At 44.5% G+C, this 18718-nt stretch overlaps 1 long non-coding RNA gene across 1 annotated transcript in view; it reads right to left on the bottom strand.

The window, feature by feature from the left end:
- The window catches only part of LOC139260005 (uncharacterized), a 36859-nt gene extending 25574 nt beyond the window's left edge, over window positions 1–11285 (bottom strand). Inside the window, exon 1 of the long non-coding RNA XR_011592702.1 lies at window positions 10805–11285. This is a non-coding gene — a long non-coding RNA (uncharacterized lncRNA). The remainder of the gene's footprint in view (window positions 1–10804) is intronic.
- Window positions 11286–18718: the final 7433 nt, after the last annotated feature.

Here is an 18718-nt window from a genome sequence, read left to right as displayed (position 1 = left end):
TCTGATACTCTATTTATTTTCCCCCTCCTAATTAAACCCTGTGTCCTCCTCTGCTGAATTCTAAATTTCTCCCAGTCTGCAGGTTTGCTGCTTTTTCTGGCCAATTTATATGCCTCTTCCTTGGATTTAACACTATCCCTAATTTCCCTTGTTAGCCTCGGTTGAGCCACCTTCCCTGTTTTATTTTTACACCAATTGTTGAAGTGCATCCATGTGATCTTTAAATGTCTGCCATTGCCTATCCACCGTCAACCCTTTAAGTATCATTTGTCAGTCTATCTTAGCCAATTCACGTCTCATACCATCGAAGTTACCTAACGGAACCAACTAGGGAGCAGGCTATCTTAGATCTGGTCCTGTGTAATGAGACAGGATTTATAAACAATCTCTAGTGAAGGATCCTCTTGGAAAGAGTGATTATAGCATGGTTGAATTTCAAATTCAGATGGATGGCGAGAAAGTTGGATCGCAAACCAGCGTACTAAACTTAAATATAGGAGACTGCAAAAGGTATGAGGGCAGAGTTGGCTAAAGTAGACAGGGAAAATAGATTAAAGTATAGGATAGTTGATGAACAGTGGCGTACAATTAATGAGATATTTCATAACTCTCAAGAAAAATATATTCCAGTGAGGAGGAAAGGGTGTCAAAGAAAAGATAGCCATCCGTGGCTAATTAAAGAAATAAAGGATGGTATCCAATTAAAAACAAGGGCATACAAAGTGGCCAAAACTAGTGGGAGGACAGAAGATTGGGAAGTTTTTAAAAGGCAGCAAAGAATGACTAAAAAAAATGATTAAGGGAAGATAGACTATGAAAATAAACTAGCATGAAATATAAAAAAAGATAGCAAGAGTTTCTACAGGTATATAAAAAGAAAAAGAGTGGCTAAAGTAAATGTTGGTCCCTTAGAGGATGAGACCGGGGAATTAGTAATGGGGAATATGGAGATGGCAGAAACTTTTTTTATCAGTCTTTACTGTAGAGGACATTAAAAATATCTCAACAGTGGATAGTCAAGGGGCTATGTGGGGGGGGGGGAGGGGGAGAGGAACTTACCACAATCACAATGGAGGTGGTACTCAGCAGGATAATGGGACTAAAGGCAGTTAAATCTCCTGTCCCTGATGGCTTGCATCTTAGGGTCTTAAGAGAAGTAGCGGCAGGGATAGTAGATGCATTGGTTATAATTTACCAAAATTCCCTGGATTCTGGGGACGTCCCAGCAGATTGGAAAACTGCAAATGTAACGCCCTATTTAAAAAAGGAGGCAAACAAAAAGCAGGAAACTATAGACCAGTTAGATTAACATCTGTGGTTGGGAAAATGTTGGGAGTCCATTATTTAAGAAGCAGTACCAGGACATTTGGAAGAGCATAATTCAGTCAGGCAGAGTCAGCATGGATTTATGAAGGGGAAGTCATGTTTGACAAATTTGCTGGAATTCTTTGAGGATATAACGAGCAGGGTGATTAAGGGGGAACCAGTGGATATAGTGTATTGGGATTTCCAGAAGCCATTCGATAAGGTGCCACTTAAAAGGTTATTGCACAAGATGAAATTTCACGGGATTGGGGGTAATATATTAGCATGGATCGCGGATTGGCTAACTAACAGAAAACAGAGAGTCGGGATAAATGGTTCATTCTCGGGTTGGCAATCAGTAACTAGTGGGGTGCCACAGGGATCAGTGCTGGGAACCCAACTATTTCCAGTCTATATTAACAACTTGGATGAAAGGACAGAGTGTAACGTAGCCAAGTTTGCTGACAAAACAAAGATGGGAGGAAAAGCAAAGTGTGAGGACACAAAAAACCTGCAAAAGGACATAGACAGGCTAAGTGAGTGGGCAAAAATTTGGCAGATGGAGTATAATGTTGGAAAGTGTGAGGTTATGCACTTTGGCAGAAAAGAAATCGAAGAGCAAGTTATTATTTGAATGGAGAAAAATTGCATAATGCTGCAGTACAGCGGGACCTGATGCATGAAACACAAATAGTTAGTATGCAGGTACAGCAAGTGATCAGAAAGGCCAATGGAATCTTGGCCTTTATTGCAAAGGGGATGGAGTATAAAAGCAGGGAAGTCTTGCCACAATTATACAGGGTCAGAGCAGCGTCGGTGAGGCCTATAAAGGCCCAACGTTGGCGGGAGTCGGCAGTTGGAGCAGCATCGATGAGGCGAGCTTGGGGAGGCCTACAAAGGCCCAATGTCGGTGGGAGGCGGCAGTCGGAGCAGTGTAGATGAGGCGAGCGTGGGGAGGCCTATAAAGGCCCAACGTCAGCGGGAGGCGGCAGTTGGAGCAGCGTCGGTGAGGCCTATAAAGGCCCAACATCGGCGGGAGGCGTTCTGGTGCAGGCTGCAGCAGGGTGAGAAGGCAAAAAAGTAGAAAGAAATTGAAAGGGGACATCACAGCAAAGGGAGTAAGTGATTGGCTGGTGATTGGCGAGTAGTTTTTCTATTTCTTTTCTTTATCAGTAAGTAACCTTTAGCATTGTTGTTGCCAAATTAAGTTTATCTAGGGGTTAAGTCATGGCAAGAGAGCTCGGACATGTGTTATGCTCCTCCTGTACTATGTGGGAAGTCAGGGACGCTTCCGGTGTCCCTGACGATGACGTGTGTGGGAAGTGTATCCGCCTCCAGCTCCTGACGGACCGCATTGCGGCCCTGGAGCTGCGGGTGGATGAACTCTGGAGCATCCACGATGCTGAGAATGATGGTGAATAGCACGTTTAGTGAGTTGGTCTTACCGCAGATAAAGGGTACACAGCCAGATAGTAAATAGATGACCAGCAGGAACAGCAGTGCAAGGAAGGTAGTGCAGGGGTCCCCTGCGGCCACCCCCCTGTAAAACAGATACACCGCTTTGAGTACTGTTGAGGGAGATGACTCATCGGGGGAGAGGGGGGCAGCAGCAGCCAAGTTCATGGCACCGTGGCTGGCTCTGCTGCACAGGAGGGCAGGACTGGGAGAGCGATAGTGATAGGGGATTCAATTGTATGGGGAATAGATAGGTGTTTCTGCGGCCGCAACCGAGACTCCAGGATGGTATGTTGCCTCCCTGGTGCAAGGGTCAAGGATGTCTCGGAGCGGGTGCAGCACATTCTGAAAAGAGAGGGTGAACAGCCAGTTGCCGTGGTGCATATAGGGTACCAACGATATAAGTAAAAAATGGGATGAGTTCCTACGAATTGAATTTAGGGAGCTAGGAGCTAAATTTAAAAAGTAGGACCTCAAAGGTAGTAATCTCAGGATTGCTACCAGTGCCACGTGCTAGTCAGAGTAGGAATCGCAGGATAGCTCAGATGAATACGTGGCTTGAGCAGTGGTGCAGCAGGGAGGGATTCAAATTCCTGGGGCATTGGAACCGGTTCTGGGGGAGTTGGGACCAGTATAAACCGGACGGTCTGCACCTGGGCAGGACCGGAACCAATGTCCTAGGGGGAGTGTTTGCTAGTGCTGTTGGGGAGGAGTCAAACTAACATGTCAGGGGGATGGGAACCTATGCAGGGAGACAGAGGGAAATAAAACGGAAGCAGAAGAAAGGAGAATAGTAAAAGTGGAGGGCAGTGAAACCCAAGGCAAAAAACAAAAAGGGCCACATTACAGAAAAATTCTAAAGGGTCAAAGTGTGTTACAAAGACAAGCCTGAAGGCTCTGTGCCTCAATGCGAGGAGTATTCGGAATAAGGTGGACGAATTAACTGCGCAGATAGCAGTTAACGGATATGATGTAAGTGGCATCACGGAGACATGGCTCCAGGGTGACCAAGGCTGGGAACTCAACATCCAGGGGTATTCAACATTTAGGAAGGATAGGCAGAGAGGAAAAGGAGATGGGGTGGCGTTGCTGGTTAAAGAGGAAATTAATGCAATAGTAAGGAGGGACATTAGCCTGGATGATGTGGAATCGATATGGGTGGAGCTGCGGAATTCCAAAGGCCAGAAAACGTTACTGGGTGTTGTGTACAGACCACCAAACAGTAATAGTAAGGTTGGGGACAGCATCAAACAAGAAATAAGGGATGTGTGCAATAAAGGTACAGCAGTTATCATGGGCGACTTTAATCTACATATTGATTGGGCTAACCAAACTGGTAGCAATGCGGTGGAGGATTTCCCAGATTGTATTAGGGATGGTTTTCTAGACCAATATGTCGAGGAACCAACTAGAGAGCTGCCATCCTAGACTGGATGATGTGTAATGAGAAGGGACTAATTAGCAATCTTGTTGTGCGAGGCCCCTTGGGGAAGAGTGACCATAATATGGTAGAATTCTTTATTAAGATGGAGCGTGACACAGTTAATTCGGAAACTAGGGTCCTGAACTTAAGGAAAGGTAACTTTGACGGTATGAGGCGTCAATTGGCTAGAATAGACTGGCAAAGGATACTTAAAGGGGTTGGCGGTGGATAAGCAATGGCAAACATTTAAAGATCACATGGATGAACTTCAGCAATTCAACATCCCTGTCTGGAGTAAAAATAAAATGGGGAAGGTGGCTCAACCATGGTTAACAAGGGAAATTTAGGATAGTGTTAAAGCCAAGGAAGAGGCATATAAATTGGCTAGAAAAAGCAACAAACCTGAGGACTGGGAGAAATTTAGAATTCAACAGAGGAAGACTAAGGGTTTAATTAAGAGGGGGAAAATAGAGTATGAGAGGAAGCTTGCAGCGAACATAAAAAGTGACTGCAAAAGCTTCTTTAAATATGTGGAGAGAAAAAATTAGTGAAGACAAACGTAGGTCCCTTGCAGTTGGATTCAGGTGAATTTATAATGGGGAACAAAGAAATGGCAGACCAATTGAACAAATACTTCGGTTCTGTCTTCACGAAGGAAGACACAAATAACCTTCCGAATGTACTAGGGGACAGTGGGTCTAGTGAGGAGGAACTGAAGGATATCCTTATTAGGCGGGAAATTGTGTTAGGGAAATTGATGGGATTAAAGGCCGATAAATCCCCGGGGCCTGATAGTCTGCATCCCAGAGTACTTAAGGAAGTGGCCCTAGAAATAGTGGATGCATTGGTGATCATTTTCCAACAGTCTATTGATTCTGGATCAGTTCCTATGGACTGGAGGGTAGCGAATGTAATCCCACTTTTTGAAAAAGGAGGGAGAGAAAATGGGTAATTATTGACCGGTTAGCCCGACATCAATGTTGGAATCAATCATTAAGGATGAAATAGCAACGCATTTGGAAAACAGTGACAGGGTCAGACCAAGTCAGCATGGATTTATGAAAGGGAAATCATGCTCGACGATTCTTCTGGAATTTTTTGAGGATGTAACTAGCAGAGTGGACAAGGGAGAACCAGTGGATGTGGTGTACTTGGACTTTCAAAAGGCTTTTGACAAGGTCACACACAAGAGATTGGTGTGCAAAATCAAAGCGCATGGTATTGGGGGTAATGTACTGACGTGGATAGAGAACTGGTTGGCAGACAGGAAACAGAGAGTCGGGATAAACAGGTCCTTTTCAGAATGGCAGGCAGTGACTAGTGGAGTGCCGCAAGGCTCAATGCTGGGACCCCAGCTCTTTACAATATACATTAACGATTTAGACGAAGGAATTGAGTGTAAAATCTCCAAGTTTGCGGATGACACTAAACTGGGTGGCGGTGTGAGCTGTGAGGAGGATGCTAAGAGGCTGCAGGGTGACTTGGATAGGTTAGGTGAGTGGGCAAATGCATGGCAGAGGCAGTATAATGTGGATAAATGTGAGGTTATCCATTTTGGGGGCAAAACACGAAGGCAGAATATTATCTGAATGGCGGCAGATTAGGAAAAGGGGAGGTGCAACAAGACCTGGGTGTCATGGTTCATCAGTCACTGAAAGTGGGCATGCAGGTACAGCAGCCGGTAAAGAAGGCAAATGGTATGTTGGCCTTCATAGCTAGGGGATTTGAGTATAGGAGCAGGGAGGTCTTACTGCAGTTGTACAGGGCTTTAGTGAGGCCTCACCTGGAATATTGTGTTCAGTTTTGGTCTCCTAATCTGAGGAAGGACGTTCTTGCTATTGAGGGAGTGCAGCGAAGGTTCACCAGACTGATTCCAGGATTGGCTGGACTGTCATATGAGGAGAGACTGGATCAACTGGGCTTTATTCACTGGAGTTTAGAAGGATAAGAGAGGGGATCTCATAGAAACGTATAAGATTCTGACGGGACTGGACAGGTTAGATGCGGGAAGAATGTTCCCGATGTTGGGGAAGTCCAGAACCAGGGAACATAGTCTTAGGATAAGGGGTAGGCCATTTAGGACTGAGATGAGGAGAAACTTCTTCACTCAAGAGAGTTGTTAACCTATGGAATTCCCTGCCGCAGAGACTTGTTGATGCCAGTTCATTGGATATATTCAAGAGGGAGTTAGATATGGTCCTTACGCCTAAGGGGATCAAGAGGTATGGAGAGAAAGCAGGAAAGCGGTACTGAGGGAATGATCAGCCATGATCTCAGTGAATGGCGGTGCAGGCTTGAAGGGCCTACTGCTACACCTATTTTCTATGTTTCTATGTATTGGTGAGGCCACACCTGCAATACTGCGTACAGTTTTGGTTTCCATAATTAAGAAAGGATATACTTGGAGGCAATTCAGAGAAGGTTCACTAGGTTGATTCCGGAGATGAGGGGGTTGACTTGCGGAAAGGTTTAGAAGATTAGGCCTTGACTCATTGGAATTCAGAAGAATGAGAGGTGATCTGATCAAAACGTATACGATTATGAGGGGGCTTGAAGAGGTGTTTCCACTGATAGGGGAGACTAGAACTAGGGGGCATAATCTTAGAATAAGGGGCCGTCCATTTAAAACCGAGGTGAGGAGGAATTTCTTCTCCGAGGGTTGTAAATCTGTGGAATTCGCTGCCTCAAAGAGCTGTGGAAGCTACGTCATTGAATAAATTTAAGACAGAGATAGATAGTTTCTTAACCGATAAGGGAATAAGGAGTTATGGGGCAGGGAAGTGGACCCGAGTCCATGATCAGATCAGCCATGAATGTATTAAAAGGTGGAGCAGGCTCGAGGGGCCGTATGGCCTTACTCCTATTTCTTATGTTCTTATCTGTCGTTGGGACAATGCTGGAGTCCATTTATTAAGGAAGCAGCAGCAAGACATTTGGAAAATCATAATTCAATCAAGCAGAGTCAGCATGGTTTTTTTTAATGAAAGGGAAATCATGTTTGACAAATTTGCTGGAGTTCTTTGAAGATGTCAGAAGCAGAATGGATAAGAGGGAACCAATGGATGTGCTGTTATAGGGAGCTATAAAGGGAGGGAGGAACTTAATACAATCACCATCACTAAAGTAGCAGCATTCGGTAAAATAATGGGACTAAAGGCAGACAAGTTCCCTGCACCTGATGGTTTACATCCTAGGGTCTTAAAAGAAGTGGGTGTGTAGATAGTGGATGCATTGGTTGTGATCTACCAAAATTCCCTGGATTCTGGGGTGGTCCCAGCGGATTGTAAAACTGCAAGTGTAACGCCTCAATTTAAAAAGGAGGCAGTTAAATAGCAGGAAACTATAAACCAGTTAGTCTACGATCTGTCGTTGGGGAAAATGCTGGAGTCCATTATTAAGGAAGCAGTAGCGGGACATTTGGAAAAGCATAATTCAATCAAGCAGAGTCAGCATGCTTTTTTTAATGAAAGGGAAATCATGTTTGACAAATTTGCTTAAGTTCTTTGAGGAAGTAATGAGCAGGGTGGATAAGGGGGAACCAGTGGATGTGGTGTATTTGGATTTCCAGAAGGCATTCGATAAGGTGCCACATAAAAGGTTACTGCACAAGATGAAAGTTCATGGGGCTGGGAGTAAAACATTAGCGTGGATAGAGGATTGGCTAACTAACAGAAAACAGAGTTGGGATAAATGATTCATTCTCGGTAATCAGTAACTAGTGGGGTGCCGCAGGGATCAGTGTTGGGACACCAACTAGTTACAATCTATATTAAATGACTTAGATGAAGGGACAGAGTGTAATGTTGCCAAGTTTGCTGATGATACAAAGATGACAAAACATCTGCAAAGGGAGAAAGACAGGCTAAGTGAGTGGACAAAAATTTGGCAGATGGAGTCTGATATGAGAAAATGAGGTGTTATCTACTTTGCCAGAAAAATAGAAAAACAAATAATTTAAATGGAGAAAAATTGCAAAGTGCTGCAGTAGAGAGACCTGGGGGGCCTGGTGCCTGAAACACAAAAAGTTAGTATGCAGGTACAGCAAGTAATCAGGAAAGCAAATGGAATGTTGGCCTTTATTGCAAGGGGGATAGAGTATAAAAGCAGAGAAGTCCTGCTACAACTGTACAGGGTTGCTGAGGCCACACCTAGAGTACTGCATACAGTTTTGGTCTCCATATTTAAAGGAAGGATATACTTGCATTGGAGGGTGTTCAAAGATGGTTCACTAGGTTGTTTCTGGAGATGAGGGGGTTATAAAGATAGGCTGAGCCTATACTCATTGGAATTCAGAAGAATGAGGTGTGATCTTATCAAAACATACAAGATAATGAAGGGCCTCGACAAGATGGATGCAGAGAGAATATTTCCACTCATAGGGGAAACTAAAAACTAGGGGGTCAGAGTCTCAGAATAAGGGGCCGCCCATTTAAAACTGAGATGAGGAAGAATTTCTTTTGAGGTTTGTAAAGCTATGGAATTCTCTGCCCCAGAGTGCTGTGGAGGCTGGGTCATTGAATATATTTAAGGTGGAGACTGACATTTTTTTTAATAATAAGGGAATAAACAGTTATGGGGAAGGGAAGTGACACTGAGTCCATGATCAGATCAGCCATGATTTTATTAAATGGCGCAGTAGGCGTGAGGGCCCAGGTGCCCTGCTGCTATTTCTTAAGTTGTTATGTTTCTGCAGCAGGGTTGGCAAAACATTACTATTCCCATCATTTGTGCACTTAAGAACCGAAACCTGCTTAGTTCTACTGCATTTGATGTCGTGCCTGTTTTTCCTTGATCACTTAACTTACATCCAGCTTCTGATTGCAGCATTAAAGTTTTGATGAAATTAAAATTCAATTCTGAGTGCATCTTGTATTCCTCGGAGAAGCATGTATGCATTCAGCTCAGGCTGTTAGAAAGGACTACCCTTTCTGGTCTCTTAACTGAAATGGGCGTTCGGTATTTTCAACGCACTTGACTCACCCAAGAACAGAAATCGGCCATTCAAGCTTTGGAGCTTGTTCCGCCCTCCCCAGTGTCAACAGAGAAATAAATGCTCATCCCGGCATTGGAAGTTGGTACGCAGGGCGAACTGACCAGGCGAGTTAGCAGAACCATTTGCTAACCTTCCACGAAAACAGTCAATGCAGTTCTTAGGGCCCAAGTTTCCACACGCGCCTAGAACGGCGCAGTCCTGACCTGGACGCCCGTTTTTCGCGCCACAAAGTGCGCCTAAAAAAATCCTCCGTATTCTCCACCTACCTGCAGGTCCTCTGGCCCTCGGCGCAGCCAGCACGAGCTGTGGGGGGGGCAGAGCCAGGTCCCTGCGCTGAAAACAGTGCCGGGACCTCTGCACATGTGCGCTACAATGGGCACGCAAGTGCAGTAGCTCCAGGCACCCCAAGCACGCAGCCCCTAGCCCTGGCCGAATGGCCTCACTGGGGCTGCGTGAATAAGGCTCCTCCCAAGGCCAGCTCCTGCCGCCCCCCCCCCCCCCCCCCGCGCCGACCGGATCCGACTCCCCCCCCCACCATTACTGGACCCGACCCGACCCCCCCCCCCCCCCCGGCGACTGGACCCGACCCACGCTCCTGCTCCCCCGCCCCCCCGACTGGACTCGACCCAACCCGCGCTCCTGCTCCCGCTCCCCCCCGACTGGACCCGACCCGACCTCCTGGTCCCGCTCCCCCGCCTGGACCCGACCCGCGCTCCTGCTCCCCCGCCTGGACCCGACCCGCGCTCCTGCTCCCCCGACTCGCGCTCCTGCTCCCCCCCGACTGGATCCGACCTGACCTTCCCCCCCCTCCCTCTCTCCGACCCAAACCGACGCCACCTACCTGTAAATCTGGTGCTGGGGCCGGCCCGTTCAGCCTTCGGTCCCGAAAGGCCTGCCTGAAGCACTTTCACACAGGTAGGAAGATGGTTTATTTAATCTTTTCTTTGCTTATAAATGTTTATTCAGGTTGGATTTATTTGTATAAGTATAAATAAGGATTTATTATAGAATTTAATGAGTTCCCTTCCCACCCACCACACCTCGTTCTGGATGCCTAATTTGTAACCTGCGCCTGATTTTTTAATGTGTAGAACAGGTTTTTTCAGTTCTACAAAAATCTTCACTTGCTCCATTCTACTTTAGTTTGGAGTACGTTTTCACTGTGGAAACTTTCAAATCAGGCGTCAGTGGACGGACACGTCCCTTTTTGAAGAAAAAATTCTGTTCCAAAGTAGAACTGTTCTACCTGACTAGAACTGCAGAAAAAAAAGTGGAGAATTGCGATTTCTAAGATAGTCCGTTCTCCACCAGTTGCTCCTAAAATCAGGCGCAAATCATGTGGAAACTTGGGCCCATAGTTCACCATCTTACTTCTCCTTCACTGTTGCTTTGGTTTCCGAGTTAGGTACTGGTGCTATTTACAACTCCTCATGTCTGTAACGCGACTGGAAACGAGCCACTTTAAACTGCTTGTCGCTGCCCCGGGGCCTGTGACGCAGCACGCTGCCCACTTTGACATCACATTAACCGTGCGACGTCGCCATCTTTCTTTTTCCAACCCCACACCCCCACACATTGTGAAAAAAAAGCCCTAAACTGAGCCACCTTTATCCAAAAGCGCTTGTTACCTGCTGATCAGCTGGATAATTAACTGGACGAGCAGCGGAGGGCAGACCGATAGGTTCAGGCCGTATATTAGAGCGCGGGCCCAACTCCAACTCTACCCCTGCCCCGGCTTCACTGTGGCGCTGCGCAGGCGGGCGGCGCATGCGTGTTGCGGGCGGCCCGGCTCTCCATGGCGGATGTGTTGGAGTGAAGACGAGGTTGAGTAGACTCGTTCCGGTGTTTTGCTCGCTGTCTGTCCGGCCCGCGCTCTTGCTGCCTCTCAGTCCCTGGGATCCGCCGCCGCGCCCGGGTGGAGGAAGGGGGAAAATGGGAGAAGCAGAGCAGGCTCGGCCTAACGCGAGCTCTCACAGGCGCTCTCATTTAGTTGAGCTGCGGGGCAACAAAATGGCGAGAATCTGCCACAGGCTGTCAAAAGGGGGGGCCCCACCTGCCCAAGTGAGTGGCAGTGCTAACACTGCTGCAGCGAGGCGTGGATGGGCCTATACCCCACCACAGTGCACAGAATATTACTGCCGCATCTTAAAAAAAACCCGTGACATTTTAACATCTTAATTAGAATAAATTAATATGTATTTAAATCGCAGCGTTCGTGCACAGTGTTGCTCCCTCCCTCTTTCCCTAGCAGACGGTATGAACGTTCATTGTTGAACCAGTGGGTGACGTGTGGTTGGATCTTGGCAAAAGCTTAGGCCACGTTTTTTTCAAAGAAAGTCAATAGTAGGAAGCTGTAGAATAGGGATTTGAAATTATAATTCTATCCTGAAATTTGCAGGATGACTCACTTCAGTTTCTCTCTGTTCCTCATATGCAAAGCCACTAGTTTTCAGAGAAAACTGAACAGAATAGTTAGTGGAATGCAAAAACCCCAAAGCACTGGTAACATTTCTGGAATCTAATTTAATTTTTTATTATTTCCACACTAAACAAGTGACACTGCCTATCCTTGGTCTATTCTCTAAAACCCATTGAAAGCCTCCACCCCACAGAGAGATTGTATTGAAACGCTTGAATTATTATCTTTCCCAAATAATTCAGTTGAATTGCTTTAATGTGATGGGAATAAAAATCCGTACAATATTTTTACTAATATGAGGGAGAAGAGATTCATAAAAATGTACCAAAGTATGTCGCAGTAGTGTTTAGTTTCAACAAATGTTTTATCCACCAGTGGTAGTTGAGTACATCACTTTGTTGAAATAATGTCAGGTGTACTTAATGTGATTATGCAATTTTGCATTTTTCAATTGCATTTGTAAATAAATGTGAAAATGGTTCATACTGTTTTTCTCTGAAGCTAACGCTGCTGGAAGGAAGTGATATCACTTAAGGAACTATGGGGTAGAAATGTTTAGTTTACAGTCATTTGCATTGAAGAATTCATGTTAAGTTTTTGATTTTCTGTTTACACCTCCTGAAAAGGTTTGGGACTTATTTCTGTTAAAGCCACTATATGCAAGTTGTTTTATGTTGACATGGGATCATAGGTAGGCTGTGCACCCAGTTGTAATATGTGAAATTACTATTGTGCATAATCTTTAAATTTTTTTAAATTTTATTTGTTAAAGATGATGCACAAAAATTATCATTCAGGAGCTGGATGAAATTGATATAGGGAGACGCTTGCCCCCCTCCCCCCGGGGCCCTCTGGATTTACCCATTCTGTGGGAAGAAACCTAGTTTCCACTGCCCATAACACCATGGCTGAGATCAGGGACTCCACATGTTGCGAATCCCAGGCACAAATACATGACCTGGCACAAGTATGTGGCTTACCACCATGTGGCACAGTGTAATGAGACTCTGACATACATATGAATATCTAAGTTTCTTGGTGTCGGGTTGGGAGTGCCAATCAGAAATGAGTAAAATGAACCACTTGAGTTCGTAGAATCATAGAATGCCGACAGCACGGAAGAAGGCCATTTGGCCCGTTGAGACCGTGCCGAGTTAAAGATCTGTATTTGCGGTCAATGCCGATGCGATGGCGATCGCCGCTGACAAAGAAAGCCACCCACAGAGATTTTGCGATCTCCGTGGCAAAATCTTTAGGTTTAACATAAGAATGCAAGAAATAGGAGCAGGAGTCGGCCATTTGGCCCCTCGAACCTGCTCTGCCATTCAATAAGATCATGGCTGATGTGATCTTGGTCTCAACTTCACTTTTCCGCCCGCTTCCCATAATCCTTGACTCCCCTATCATTCAAAAATCTGTCCATCTCTACCTTAAATATATTCAGTGATGCAGCCTTAACAGCTCTCTGGGGTAGAGAATTCCAAAGATTAATGATCCTCTGAGAGAAGAAATTGCTCCTAAACTCCGTTTTAAATGTGTGGATCCTTATTCTGAAACTATGCCCCTGAGTTTCTATAGATAGGTGAAGAGAAAAAGATTAGTGAAGACAAACGTAGGCCCCTTGCTGTTGGATTCAGGTGAATTTATAATGGGGAACAAAGAAATGGCAGACCAATTGAACAAATACTTTGGTTCTGTCTTCACGAAGGAAGACACAAATAACCTTCCGGAAGTACTAGGGGACCGAGGGTCGAGTGAGAAGGAGGAACTGAAGGATATCCTTATTAGGCAGGAAATTGATGGGATTGAAGGCCGATAAATCCCCGGGGCCTGATAGTCTGCATCCCTAAAGTACTTGAGGAAGTGCCCTTAGAAATAGTGGATGCATTGGTGATCATTTTCCAACAGTCTATCGACTCTGGATCAATTCCTATGGACTGGAGAGTAGCTAATGTAACACCACTTTTTAAAAAGGGAGGGAGAGAGAAAGCAGGTAATTATAGACTGGCTAGCCTGACATCCGTGGTGGGGAAAATGTTGGAATAAATTATTAAGGATGAAATAGCAGCGCATTTGGAAAGCAGTGACAGGATTGGTCCAAGTCAGCATGGATTTATGAAGGGGAAATCATGTTTGACAAATCTTCTGGAATTTTTTGAGGATGTAACTAGTCGAGTGGATGTGTGTATTTGGACTTTCAAAAGGCTTTTGACAAGGTCCCACACAAGAGATTGGTGTGCAAAATCAAAGCACATGGTATTGGGGGTAATATACTGACGTGGATAGAGAACTGGTTGGCAGACAGGAAGCAGTGAGTTGGGATAAACGGGTCCTTTTCAGAATGGCAGGCAGTGACTAGTGGAGTGCCACAGGCCTCAGTGCAGGGACCTCAGCTATTTACAATATACATCAATGATTTGGATGAAGGAATTGAGTGTAATATCTCCAAGTTTGCAGATGACACTAAACTGGGTGACGGTGTGAGCTGTGAGGGGGACGCTAAGAGGCTGCAGGGTGACTTGGACAGGTTAGGTTAGTGGGCATTCGCATGGCAGATGTAGTATAATGTGGATAAATGTGAGGTTATCCACTTTGGGGGCAAAAACACGAAGCCAGACTATTATCTGAATGGTGGCATATTAGGAAAAGGGGAGGTGCAACGAGACCTGGGTGTCATGGTTTATCAGTCATTGAAAGTTGGCACACAGGTACAGCAGGTGGTAAAGAAGGCAAATGGTATGTTGGCCTTCATAGCTAGGGGATTTGAGTATAGGAGCATGGAGGTCTTACTGCAATTGTACAGGGTCTTGGTGAAGCCTCACCTGGAATATTGTGTTCAGTTTTGGTCTCCTAATCTGAGTAAGGATGTTCTTGCTATTGAGGGAGTGCAGCGAAGGTTCACCAGACTGATTCCTGGGATGGCAGGACTTGCATATGAGGAGAGACTGGATCAACTGGGCCTTTATACATTGGAGTTTAGAAGGATGAGAGGGGATCTCATAGAAACGTATAAGATTCTGATGGGACTGGACAGGTTAGATGCGGGAAGAATGTTCCCGATGTTGGGCAAGTCCAGAACCAGGGGACATAGTCTTAGGATAAGGGGTAGGCCATTTAGGACTGAGATGAGGAGAAACTTCTTCATTCAGAGCGTTGTTAACATGTGGAATTCCCTGCCGCAGAGAGTTGTTGATGCCAGTTCATTGGATATATTGAAGAAGGAGTTAGATATGGCCCTTACGGCCAAGGTGATCGAGGGGTATGGTGAGAAAGCAGGAAAGAGGTACTGAGGGAATGATCAGCCATGATCTTATTGAATGGTGGTGCAGACTCGAAGGGCCGAATGGCCTACTCCTGCACCTATTTTCTATGTTTCTATGAGTTCTAGATTCCCTCACGAGGGGAAACATTCTCTCTGCATATACCCTGTCCAGCCCCCTCAGAATCTTTATATGTTTCAATAAGATCACCTCATTCTTTTAAACTCCAATGATTATAGTCCCAACCTTTATTCATGATCATCCCTTCATCTCAGGAATCAATCTAGTGAACCTTCTCTGAATTGCCTCCAACGCAAGTATATCCCTCCTTAAATAAGGAGACCAAAACTATTCAGTTTTAGCAAGATTTTCCTACTTTTATACTCCATCTCCCTTGCAAAACATTGCAATTGTGTTCCTAATTACTTGCTGTGTTGCATGCTAACTTTTTGTGTTTATCCCCAGATCCCTCTGTACCACATCATTTTGTCGTCTCTCTCGATTTAAGTAAATTGCTTTTTCATTCCTACCAAAGTGGATAACGGCACATTTTCCCACATTATACTCCATCTGCCAAATTTTTGCCCACTCACTTAACCTATCTATATCCATTTGCAGGTTCTTTGTGCCCTCTTCACAACTTGCTTTCCCACCTATTTTTGTATCATCAGCAAATTTGGCAACATTACACTCGGTCCCTTCATCCAAGTCATTAATATAGATTGTAAATAGTTGAGGTCCCAGCACTGATCCCTGTGGCACCCTGCTAGTTACAGTTTGCCAACCTGAAAATGACCCATTTATCTCAACTCTCTGTTTTCTGTTAGCATGGTTAGAGGTTAGGCTAACTAATATATTACCTCCAACCCCGTGAACTCTTGTCTTGTGCAGTAACCTTTTATGTGGCACCTCATCGAATGTCTTCTGGAAATCCAAATACATCACATCCACTGCTTCCCCCTTATCCACGCTGCTTATTACATCCTCAAAGAACTCCAGCGTACTAAGCTTAGATAAAGGAGACTATGAAGGTATGAGGGCAGAGTTGGGTAAAGTGGACTGGGCGAAAATCGATTAAAGTAGAGGACGGTTGATGAACAGTGGTGTACATTTAAGGAGATATTTCACAACTTGAAAAATATATTCCAGTGAGGAGGAAAGGGTGTCAGAGAAAAGATAGCCATCCATGGCTAACTAAAGAAATAAAGGACGGTACCCAATTAAAAACAAGGGCATACAAAGTGGCCAAAACTAGTGGGAGGACAGAAGACTGGGAAGCATTTAAAAGCCAGCAAAGAACGACTAAAAAATGATTAAGGGAAGATAGACTATGAAAGTAAACTAGCATGAAATATAAAAAAAGATAGCAAGAGTTTCTATTGGTATATAAAAAGGAAAAGGATGTCTAAAGTAAATGTTGGTCCCTTTAAAGGATGAGACCGGAGAATTGGTAATGGAGAAGATGGAGATGGCAGAAACTCTGAACAAATATTTTTTTTATCAGTTTTTACGGTAGAGGACACTAACAATATTCCAACAGTGGATAGTCTAGGGGCTATGGGAGTGGGGGGAGGAACTTAACACAATCACTAAGGAGGTGGTATTCAATAAGATAATGGGACTAAAGGCAAATAAATCCCCTGGACCTGATGGTTTGCAACCTAGGGTTTTTAGATAAGTAGCGGCAGGGATTGTGGATGCATTGGTTGTAATTTACCAAAATTCCCTGGATTCTGGGGAGGTCCCAGCAGATTGGAAAACTGCGAATGTAATGCCCCTATTTAAAAAAAAAAAAAGGAGGCAGACAAAAAGCAGGAAACTATAGACCAGTTATCCTAACATCTGTGGTTGGGAAAATGTTGGAGGCCATTATTAAAGAAGCAGTTGCAGGACATTTGGAAAAGCAAAATTCAGTCAGGCAGAGTCAGCATGGATTTATGAAGGGGAAGTCATGTTTGACAAATTTGCTGGAGTTCTTTGAAGATATAACGAACAGGGTGGATAAAGGGGAATCAGTGGATGTGGTGTATTTGGACTTCCAGAAGGCATTTGACAAGGTGCCACATAAAAGGTTACTGCACAAGATAAAAGTTCTCGGAGTTGGGTTAATATATTAGCATGGATAGAGGATTGGCTAACCGAGAACAGAGAGTCGGGATAAATGGTTCATTCTCTGGTTGGCAACCAGTAACTAGTGGGGTGCCACAGGGATCAGTGCTGGGACCCCAACTATTTACAATCTATATAAACGACTTGGAAATGAATGTAACGTAGCCAAGTTTGCTGACGATACAAAGATGGGAGGAAAAGCAATGTGTGAGGACACAAAAAATCTGCAAAAGGACATAGTCAGGCTACGTGAGTGGGCAAAAATTTGGCAGATGTAGTATAATGTTGGAAAGTGTGAGGTCATGCACTGTAGCAGAAAAAAAATCAAAGAGCAAGTTATTATTTAAATGGAGAAAGTATTGCAAAGTGCCGCAGTACAGAGGGACCTGGGGGTACTTGTGCATGAAACACAAAAGGATAGCAAGCAGGTACAGCAAGTGATCAGGAAGGCCAATGGTATCTTAGCCTTTATTGCAAAGAGGATGGAGTATGATAAAAGCAGGGAATTCTTACTACAGCTATATAAGATATTGGTGAGGCCACACTTAGAATACTGCGTGCAGTTTTGCTTTCATATTTACAAAAGGATATACTTGCTTTGGAGGCAGTTCAGAGAAGGTTCACTAGGTTAATTCCAGGGATGAGGGGGTTGACATGAGGAAAGGTTGAGTAGGTTGCGCCTCTAATCATTGGAATTCAGAGGATTGAGAGGTGATCTTATCGAAACGTATATGATTATGAGGGGGCTTGTCAAAGTGGCTGCAGGGAGGATGTTTCTACTGATGGGGGAGACTAGAACTAGAGGGCATGATCTTAGAATAAGGGGCCGCCCATTTAAAACCGATGAGAAATTTCTTCTGAGTATTGTTAATCTGTGGAATTCGCTGCCTCAGAGAGCAGTGGAAGCTGGGATATTGAATAAATTTAAGACAGAAATAGACAGTTTCTTAAACGAAATGGGGATAAGGGGTTATGGGGAGCAGGCGGGGAAGTGGAGCTGAGTCCATAATCAGATCAGCCATGATCTTATTAAATGGCGGAGCAGGCTCAAAGGGCCTTATGGCCTACTCCTGCTCCTATTTCTTATGTTCTTGTGTTCTAAATTTGTCAAACATGATTTCCCTTTCATAAAACCATGCTGACTCTCTGCTTGACTATTATGATTTTCTAAATGTCCTGCTACTACTTCCTTAATAATGGAATCCAGCATTTTCCCAATGATTAACTATTAGGCTAACTGGTCTATAGTTCCCTGCTTTCTGTCTCCTTTCTTGAATAGGGGTGTTGCCTTTGCAGTTTTCCAATCTGCTGGGACCTCTTCAGAATCTAGGGAATTTTGGAAGATTGCAATCAATGCATCCATTATCTCTGCAGCCACTTCTTTTAAGACGCTAGGATTAGTCCCATTAGTTTGCCTAGAACTTTTTCTATAGTGATAATTGTTTTAAGTTCCCCCCTTCCTATAGCCCCTTGATTATCTATTAGTATTGGGTTGCTTTTAATGTCTTCTACCGTGAAGAACGATACAAATTTTTGTTCAAAGTCTCTACCATTTCCCTGTTTCCCATTATTAATTCTCCAGTCTCATCCTCTAAGGGACCAATGTTTACTTTAGCTACTCTCTTCCTTTTTATATACCTGCAGAAGCTCTTGCTGCCTTTTTATATTTCTTGCTAGTTTACTTTCATAATCTATCTTCTCTTTTTTAGTCGTCCTTTGCAGGTTTCTAAAAAATGTCCCTATCTGGCCTACCA

The sequence above is a fragment of the Pristiophorus japonicus genome, chromosome 3, assembly GCF_044704955.1.
Source record: "Pristiophorus japonicus isolate sPriJap1 chromosome 3, sPriJap1.hap1, whole genome shotgun sequence".
NCBI lineage: Eukaryota > Metazoa > Chordata > Chondrichthyes > Pristiophoridae > Pristiophorus > Pristiophorus japonicus.
The sequence above is the reverse complement of the archived record's forward strand: the minus strand, read 5'-3'. Positions and strand labels throughout refer to the sequence as shown.